Source organism: Pristis pectinata, chromosome 10 (assembly GCF_009764475.1).
Source record: "Pristis pectinata isolate sPriPec2 chromosome 10, sPriPec2.1.pri, whole genome shotgun sequence".
Lineage (NCBI taxonomy): Eukaryota > Metazoa > Chordata > Chondrichthyes > Rhinopristiformes > Pristidae > Pristis > Pristis pectinata.
In genome coordinates this window covers 93,669,568-93,679,615 of record NC_067414.1, presented here as the reverse complement: position 1 = coordinate 93,679,615, position 10,048 = coordinate 93,669,568, and positions in this window count along the sequence as shown.

The following is a 10,048-nucleotide window of genomic DNA, read 5'->3' as shown; positions in this document are numbered from 1 at the left end:
CTCAAAGGCCAAACCTACCATCCCAGGAATCAATCCAGTTAACCTTTGCTGCACTCCCTCTTTTGTAAGCATATCCTTCCACAGGTAGTTACCGGACTTGGACACAATACTCCAGATGTAGTCCCACTCAGTTACACCATGGAAGCAGGTCCCTGCCCCACCAAGTCCACACTGACCATCAACCGCCCACTTGCATTCGTCCTGTATTAATCCCATTTTTAACCTCTCCATATTCCTATCAACTCGCCTGCCCCAAGATTCTACGACTCACCTACACACCTACGTGTGCAGGCTCCACACAGCACCAGAGGTCAGGATCAAACCCAGGTCACTGGAGCTATGAGGCAATGGCTCTACCAACTGCATTGCCGTCCTGCCCTTGGATGTGTACTGAAGTATGCATCTGTGGGAATGTATGTCAGTATGAGTTTGTTTGCCTGTGTGCTTGTGTATGTCTGTGTACTTAGTGTATGACTGTATATGAGTAAGAGTATGTATAAGCGTGCATGTGTGCCCTTGTTGATTGAACACCTTTTTGCAGAACAACTCTATATTCAGTTGCAAGTGCAACCCTGAGCTTCTGGTGGTCTGTCACTTTAATTCCCCATCCCCCTCCCACTCTGTCCCTTTGGCTCCATCATTGCTGCCTAATGTAAATGCAAGGATTAGCATCTCATCGACTGGTTATATTGCAGCCCTCAGGACTTAATAACTAACAATCTCAGATCCTACCCTTTTATTCTCTCTCAATAGAATGGCGACACTTGGGGAGCTGCCCCCAGAACACTGCAAAAGATGCATTTCACTGTGTGTTTTAATGTATGTGTGACTAATAAAGAATCTTAAACTGGGACCTCCATAGTGCAAGAGGTTTAGATGGGGCAGAATTTGTTAGGTGCATCCAGGAGGGTTTCTTAAATCAATATGTAGATACTCCAATGAGGAGGGGTCATGAACCTGAGCAGGTGACTGACCTTTCAGTGGGGGAACAGTTAAGGAACAGTGAACACAACTCAAGTTTTAAGATAGCTACAGATAATTGTGGGAGAGTATTAAATTGGAGCAGCCCAAATTATGAGAGCATTGGGCAGGAATGAGGGAGTAGATGTGGCTAGGCTGTTTGCCTTGGTGGGTGACTCCAGGACCAGAGGGCACAATCTTAGAATTAGAGGGCACAGTTTCAAAACAGATGAGGAGAAATTTCTTTAGCCAGAGGGTGGTGAATTTGTGGAACTCCTTGCCACGTACATCAGTGGAGGCCAGATCAGTGGGGGTGTTCAAAGAGGAGATAGATAGATATCTAAATAGTCAGGGTATCAAGGGATATGGGGATAAGGCCGGAAATTGGGATTAGAATAGGTTTTTTTCCTCCCCATTCCCCATTTCTTTTCCCTTTTCCTTGGAGCAGACTCAATGGGCTGAATGGCCTGCTACTGCTCCCTTGTCTTGTGATCCTTGAACAGATGTTTTGGGGCAAGTCCACATCTGACAGGTGGAGGGTATTTAAAGACCAACTGCACAGAGTACAGAGCAGGTATGTTCCAGTAAGAAGGACAAGGATGGCAGGGTCAGGGAACCTTGGATATTGAGAATGGTGGTGAATTTGTCAAGAAAAAGAAAATGTATGTAAAGCTTAGGAAGCTAGGATCAAACAGAGCACTCGTGAATTATAAAGAAGCTAGAAAAGAACTCGGGGAATTAGGAAAGCCAGGAGGGGGTCATGGAAAGTCCTTGGCAAGTAGGATTAAAGGGAATCCCAAGGCATTCTGTACATACATCAAGAGCAAGAGGGTAGGACCACTCAAGGATAAAGGAGGGAATGTGTTTGGAAGCAGAGGGTGTGGATGAGGTCCTTAATGAGTACTTTGCATCAGTTTTTTACCAAGCAGTAGACATGGAGGAGGGGGAGATCAGTGTGGAGCGTGCTAATATGCTAGGGCATTTTGAGATAAAGAAGCAGGTAGTGTTTGGTCTCTTAAAGAACATTAAGGTGGATAAATCCCCAGGGTCTGATGGGATATACCCCAAGTTATTGAAAGAGGCAAGAGATGAGATTGCTGGGTCCTTGACCAAGATCTTCATGTCCTCTCCAGCCACAAGCAAGGTCCCAGAGGACTGACAAGTAGCTAACTTTGTTCCATTACTCAAGAAGGGAAATGGGGATAATCCTGGAAATTAGACCGGTGAGTCTCATGTCAGTGGTAGGGAAGTTACTGGAGATGATTCTTAGGAATAGGATTTATGAGCTCTTGGAAAACCATAGCCTAATTAGGAACAGTCAGCATGGCTTTGTATAGGGCAAGTCATGTCTTATTAACTTGATTGAGTTTCTTGACTAGGTGACAAGGGTGATTGATGAGGGCAGAGCTGTGGATGTTGTCTACATGGATTTTAAGGTGTTGGACAAGGTTCCTCATGGGAGGTTCATCTAAAAATTAAGGTGTATGGAATCCATGGTGAATTGGCCATTTGGATTCAAAAATGATAGGGGTGTTCAAGAGGCTCTTAGGCACATGAATGTATAGGAAATGGAAGGATATGGACATTGTGTTGGCAGAGGGATTAGTTTAGTTGGGCATTTGATTACTAATTTAGCTTGGCACAACATTGAGAGCCTAACAGCCTGTCCTCTGCTGTTCTGTTCTAATATAAATTAGACATAAAATTATACCATAGTGGAAAAAAAATCTGCAAAAGCAAGACTTCAGTGCAAAAATAAAACAAAGACACAATTGAACATAAGTCCATAAAAATCTCAGCCTTAAATATACCCAAGGACTCTGGAACTCCTTGCCAAAGAGCTGTGGGGCAAAGACTCTCAGCCCTCTAAAATAAGAAATTCTTCCTCATGTCCATCTTAAATGGGTGCCCCCTTATTCTGAGACCAGGCCCTTTTGTTCGGCACTCTTCCATGAAAGAAAACATCCTTTCACATCTTATCCTGTCCAATTCCTTCAGAATCTTATTTTTTCCAATAAGATTGGTCAAGCAACTGATAGGGGATGCTATTGTAAGGGGCCACAGATGTCACTCCAGGATGGTGTGTTGCCTCCCTGATGCTAGGTCCAAGGACATCATGGAATGATTAGAGCATCCTCAAAGGGGAGAGTGAACAGTTGCTGGTTCTAGCTCCATAGAACACAGAACAGCACAAGAACAGACCCTTCAGCGCACAATGTTGTGCTATACTACTTAAGTTAATGACTCCTGATTAAACATCCTTTCTGCCCACACATGTTCCATATCCCTCCATTCCCTGCACATTCATGTGCCTATCTAAGAGCCTGTTAAACACCACTATTGTATCTGCCTCCACTACCATCCCTGGCAGTGCATTCCAGGCACCCACCAGTTTTTTTTAAAAAAAGAAATCTGCCCCACACATCTCCTTTGAACTCTGCAAGCTCACCTGAAATACATGTCCTCTAGCATTAGACACTTTGACCTTGAGAAAATGATTATGACTGTATATCTATGCCTCATAATTTTATAAGCTTCTATCAGGTCTTGCCTCAGCCACTCCAGAGAAAACAACCCGTTTATCCAACCTCTCCTCATAGCACATGCCCTCTAATCTGGGCAGCATCCTGGTAAACCTCTTTTACACCTTATCCAAAGCCTCCACATCCTTCCTATAATGAGGTGACCAGAATTGAATGCAATACTCTAGATGTGGCCTAACCAGAGTTTTATAAAGCTGCAACATAACTTCCTGATTCTTGAACTCAATGTCTCAACTAATAAAGGCAAGCATTTACCACGCTATCAACTTGTGCGGCCACTTTCGGAGAGCTATGGACTTGAACCCCAAGATCCGTCTGTACATCAGCTCTGTTAAAAGTCCTGCCATTAATTGTGTACTGTCCCTTTACATTTGATTTCCCAAAGTGCCACACCTCTCACTTGCCTGGATTAACCTCCATTTGTCATTTCTCTATCCATATCTGCAGTTGATCTACATCCCACTGTATCCTTTGGCAATCTTCTACACTATCCACAATGACATCAATTTTTGCATCAACTACAAACTTACTAACCCACCCATCCGTGGTTTCATCCAAGTAATATATATATATATATCGCAAACAACAGAGGTCCCAGTACAGATCCCTGCAGAACACCACCAGTCACGGACCTCCAACCAGAGTAAGACCCGTCAACTACCCTCCCTTCTATGGGCAAGCCGATTCTGAATCCAAATGGCCAAGTCATCATGGATCCCATACATCTTAATCTTCTGGATGAGCCTACAATGAGGGACATTGTTGAATGCCTTACTAAAATCCATGTAAACAACATCCACTGCCCTATCCCCAATCACCTTCACCTCCTTGAAAAAAGCCATGCTGACTGTCCCTAATTAGGCCATGGTTTTCCAAGTCGTCATAAATCTTATCCCTAAGAATCCTCTCCGATAGCTTCCTTGCCACTGATGTGAAACTCACTGGCCTATAGTTTCTGGATTATCCCTCTTGAACAGCAGAACAACGTTAGCTACTCACCAGTCCTCCGGGACCTCGCTTGTGGCTAGAGAGGACATGAAGATCTTGGTCAAGGCCCTAGCAATCTCATCTCTTGCCTCTCTCAATAACCTGGCATATATCCCATCAGAGCCTGGGGACTTATCAGCCTTGATGTTCTAAAAGAGACCCAACACTACCTTTCTCTTTATCTCAAAATATCCTAGAATATTAGCACTGATCTCCCCATCCTCCATGTCCTTCTTGGTGAATACTGAAGTACTCATTTAGGGCCCTGCCCATATTATCTGTCTCCAAGCACATGTTCCCTCCTTTATCTTTGAGTGGTGTTGCCCTCTTCCTGGTTATCCCCTTGCTTTTGATGTTTATATAGAATGCTAATAGAAAAAAAAAGGAAAAGGCTGGAAATACTTGGCAGTTCAGGCCACATTTGTGGGAAGAGAAAGGTGATTAATGCTTCAGGTCAAAGACCCTTTAATGCCTTCCCAATGACCTGCTGCATGTGTGTGCTGGCTTTCTGCTTAATGCACAAGGACCCCAAACCCCGTTGTGTTGCAGCTTTCGTGCAGTTGCTCTGTGTTTAAATAATTTTCTTTTGGTCTTTCTTCCAATCCCCACTGCCTTTCTAGTTTAAACCTTTCCCCACAGCGATAGGAATCCCCCTGCTGGGATGTCAGACCCAGTCCTGCCTGGGTTTGACATCCTGGAGTGATGTCTGTGGCCACCGACAGTAGAATTCTGTCAGTGCTTCTTGACCGTTTGTTTGGCTGATCTCCCACCCCACACCTGCAGGTGGCACTGTTGCTGCCCCATTGGTTGATATCCCTTTCTTCCTCTAGGTGACAGAATTGCTGCGGTAAGTCAGAATTTGTGGGGCTTGAACTTGCACCGTGCACCGACACTGGTTAATTTATCAGCCTCCGAATCTGAGCGCGAGCCTGCTAATTGCAGCACAACAATTCAAATCCAGCCCCTGCCCCCACAACCCCTCCCCCGTCTTCAATGGTAGCGGTTAGCGTAACGCTATTACAGCGCCAGCGACCCGGGTCCAATTCCGGACACTGTCTGTGAGGAGTTTGTACGTTCTCCCCGTGTCTGTGTGGATTTCCTCCGGGTGCCCCAGTTTCCTCCCATATTCCAAAGACGTACGGGTTAGGAAGTTGCGGGCATGTTATGTTGGTGCTGGAAGTGTGGTGACACTTGCGGGCTGCCCCCAGAACACTATGCAAAAGATGCATTTCACTGTGTGTTTTGATGTACATGTGACTGATAAAGAAATCTTATCTTATAACTGTGGAAACTCTTAAATAAATTTGCAACTCAATAGCCAGTATTGAAGAAATAACTATCCCATTGAAAGAAATTCCTCTGATCCACTCACGTCTTTCAGACGAGGGAAATGGATGTACATGTGATGCCAGGCCAGTCTCGGATGGCCCAGGGCGCAGCAAGTAGAGCTGTTGCCTCTCAGCTCCAGTGACCCAGGTTCGATCCTGACCTCGGGTGCTGTCTGCGTAGAGTTTGCACGTTCTACCAGTGGGGTTTTCCCCCCAGGTTCTCTGGTTTCCTCCCATAGCCCAAAAACAGGCGGGTTGGTAGGTTAATTGTACACTGTAAATTGGCCCAAGTGTGTAGATGAATGGTAGGATCTGGTGGGAAATTAATGGGAGCGTGGGGAGAGTAAATGTAGGATTAGTGTAAATGGTTATTTGATGGTCATCAGGGACTCGATGTGCTGAAAGGCCTGTTTCAGTGCTAAATGATTGTAAGGTTAACACCAAGCACCATTGAAGTGACATGTACGGGGTAAATGGCAAATATTGACCTTGACAGCAACGTCGCTGCTCACAGAAGGAGCTTTAACAGTGCACTTATTTCAAGGAAATACAGCCTCCTGCTTGCACACCGCAAGGCCCCATAAGTAGCAAGTTGACAACCACACTGACGGTTGGGTGAATATTGTCCTGGATACTGGGCAAACCTGTTCATGAAATCTTTTATATTAACTTTAGACAGTTCCTTGGAATGACTTATCTGAAAAGCATGCAAATTGATAAAAGTTCCGGCATTGAGGATCAATGGTCTGTTAGCCTTCAATTCAGCAACAGCTTTCCGATTGGGCTTCAATTAGTAAGGATCTTTGTCCTCCCTAGATAAAACACCCCAGCAAGGAGAAGCACAGAAGGAAGTAAATTGACAAGAAAAATACTTTTTTTTAGCAGCATGAATGCAACAGCTATAATGCGGGCTGGATGATTTGCATACTTGTTACCTTACCCAATAAAGTGATAACCGCATTGACAGAAAGGAAATTTCCATTGCTCTGCTTGTCATCTCCCATAGGTGGCGCAATTGATCACCTTTAGCTTCATCCCCTGACTGTTGGTGGGTCAGTAAATGAAGAGGCTGCTCGCGAAATCTGAATCCTCCTGCATTAATTTTCAGGCTCAGGGGGAAAAGCCAGGCTAAGGTCACAGGTCTGTCTCCGGGGAAGCACAGCGGGGCAGTTGGCAGAGCTAGAAACAAACTGCAGCAGGAAATAGAGCAACCCACAATCATGAAGGGACATAATTTTAAGGTGATTGGAGGAAGGTATAAGGGGGATGTCAGGGGTAAGTTTTTTTTTACACAGAGTGGTGGGTGTGTGGAACACACTACCTGCAGAGGTTGTGGGGACAGATACATTAGGGACATTTAAGAGACTCTTAGATAGACACATGAATGATAGAAAAATGGGGAGCTATGTGAGAGGGAAGGGTTAGAGAGATCTTAGAGCAGGATAAAATGTTGGCACAACATTGTGGGCTGAAGGGCCTGTACTGTGCTGTGGTTTTCTATGTTCCAGCTGGAGGAACTCAGCGGGTCGAGCAGCTCCTCTGGGGGCGAAGGAACTGTCGACGTTTCGGGCCGAAACCCCGCATCGGGGGTGGTGACTGTCATAACAACGAAAGGGGGAGGGGTGAGACAGGAGCTGAGGTGATTAGTGGACTGAGGGGTGGTGAAGGGCAACGGGCAGATGGAGCCGGGGAGGGTGGTGGGAAGAGTGGAGTTGGGAGGCAGGCAGGTGGGTGATAGGTAGAGGGAGACAAAGACACAGGCAGATGAAGCGAGGTGTGGGGAGGGTGAAGGTGGGGACAGCGGCTGGAGGGAAATAATGACCTTGCACCTTATTGTCTACCTGCACTGCACTTTCTCTGCAGCTGTGGCACTTTATTCTGCATTGTTTTCCCTTCTACTACCTCAGTGCACTGTGTAATGAATTGACCCGTATGAATGGCATGCAAGGCACGCTTTTCACCGTACCTCGGTCAGTTCCAGTTCCAATAAGCAGGAACACAAAGGCTCCCAGTGCTGGCAACTGATAAGGAAGGTGAAAAAGGGAATCGTTAGGGGAGAGGTGTAGGGCAGATGCAACCAGGACCAGGTGGGGGGGGGGGGGGGGAGGAGCCAGTGGGTGAAATGGGTGGGTAGTGGGTAGAAAAGGATGGTGCAAATGGATGATGGGGGGGGGGGAAGCTGGAGGGAGGGGGTATTTGAAAGGGAACAAAACTAGGAGGATGGAAGGAGGATCTGAAGAGGAAAGGGGGTGGGAGGGAATAACACTGGAGGTAAGGATTACCAGACATTGGAAAAATTAGTGTTCATGCCATTGAGTTGTAGAACTACCCAGGTGGAATATGAGGTGTTGTTCCTCTAGTTTAAGTTGGGCCTCACCCTGGCAGTGGAGAAGGCCGAGGATGGACAGGCCAGTGTGGGAATGGGAAGGGGAATTGAAATGGCGTTCAGCTGGGTATTAGGGATGGGCCAATATGGACAGAGCACGGGTGCTCTGCAGAACTCTTGGCTCTGCAGGAGGAGCTCAGTAGGTCAGGCAGCGTCTGTGGAAGCAGAGCGATGGTCGACGTTTCGGGTCGAGGCCCCGTCCCAGAACTCATCCGTCTGCCTCCGCAGACGCTGCCTGACCTGCTGAGTTCCTCCAGCAGGCTATGCTTTTTGCTCCGGATTCCAGCATCTACTGTCTCTTGTCTCCTGCCAGTAGAGTGGCCATCTCACAGCTCCAGAGATCTGGGTTCAATCCTGACCTCGGGTTCTCCCGCTTCCTCCCGTATCCCGGAGATGTGCGGGTTGGATGGTTAATGTGTGGTAGAATCTGGGGGGAGTTGATGGGATTTTAGGGAGAATAAGTTACAGGGGAAAAAATGCACGGCAGAATGAAATCGTTTTCCAAGCCGACATTGATGTGATGGGCTGAATAGCCCTCATATCATATGGAAATATGGATCGAATTGAAGTAATTTTAAACCAACTCTCGACACAGCTTAATTCACTGGCCAGGTCTATTCTATGACTTGGGACCCTCCTTGCTTCACGTCAGGTTGCTATGTCATAGTGATGTAAGAGTTATACAGCAAGGAAGCAGGCCCTTCAGCCCAAGTCATCCATGCCGACCAAGTTGTCTACCTGAGCTTGTCCCATTTGCCTGCGTTTGGCCCATATCCCTCTAAACCTTTCCTATCCATGTACCTGTCTACCTGTCTTTAAAATGTTGGAATTGTACCCGCCTCTACCACTTCCTCTGGCAGCTCGTTCCATACACCCACCATCCTCTGTGTGAAGACGTTGCCCCTGATGCAGTGTTTCGACCTGAAACGTTGACTAATTCTTTCCTCTCAGAAATGCTCCTTGACCTACTGAGTTCCTCCAGCAGTTTTCTCATTGCTTTCAGCATCTGCAGTCTCCTGTGGCTCCAGTGTCTCATTGCATCTCACATCCCTTTTAAATCTTTCACCTTTCACCGTAAACCTATGTCCTTTGGTTTTAGACACCCCTACCCTGGGAAAAAGACTGGCCATGCACCTTATCTATGCCCCTCATGATTTGACATACCTCTATAAGGTCAGTGCGGGCTACTTTATTATTGTCTGGACTTGTACCTAGACACCTGGTCCTGTTTGCTCGTAGAGGGTTGAGACTTTTCTCCATTCAGTTGGGGAGGGGGTAGTGGTGGAATGGAAGAGAAAAACATTGAGCAATCTACACATCTATTACATTTCAAATACTCCCTGGATGTTTCATAATGAGCCTGGAGGCATTTTCCACAGAAGTTTCACACACATTATCTTGGCATAATGATTATGGGACCCAATGTGAACACTTGTTCTCTATCAAAACCATCAAATCCCAATGACTTGCAGACCCTATACTTTCAAAAGAGGTCTTGTTTTATTTGTTTGCCTCCAGAATGTGGACATTGCAGGAAATGCCAGCATTTATTGACCACCCCTAATTGCCCTTGAATTGAGGAGGCAGTAAAAAGTTAACCACATTGGAGGGTGTTTAGTCACATTTAGTGAGATACAGGCAGCAGATTTCATTCACTGAAGGACATTAGTGAGCCAGATGGGATTTTACAATGATCCAGTAGTTTTACGGTCATAATTATTGAAATAGATTTTTGTTTTAAACAAATCTTAAAGTTTTATTTTAATGAAAAAGAAGAGAAGAATAATTCGCAAGGCTTTGTCATTTATGAGCTGTTGTTGTCTCCTGTTTTCAAATACAGGTGA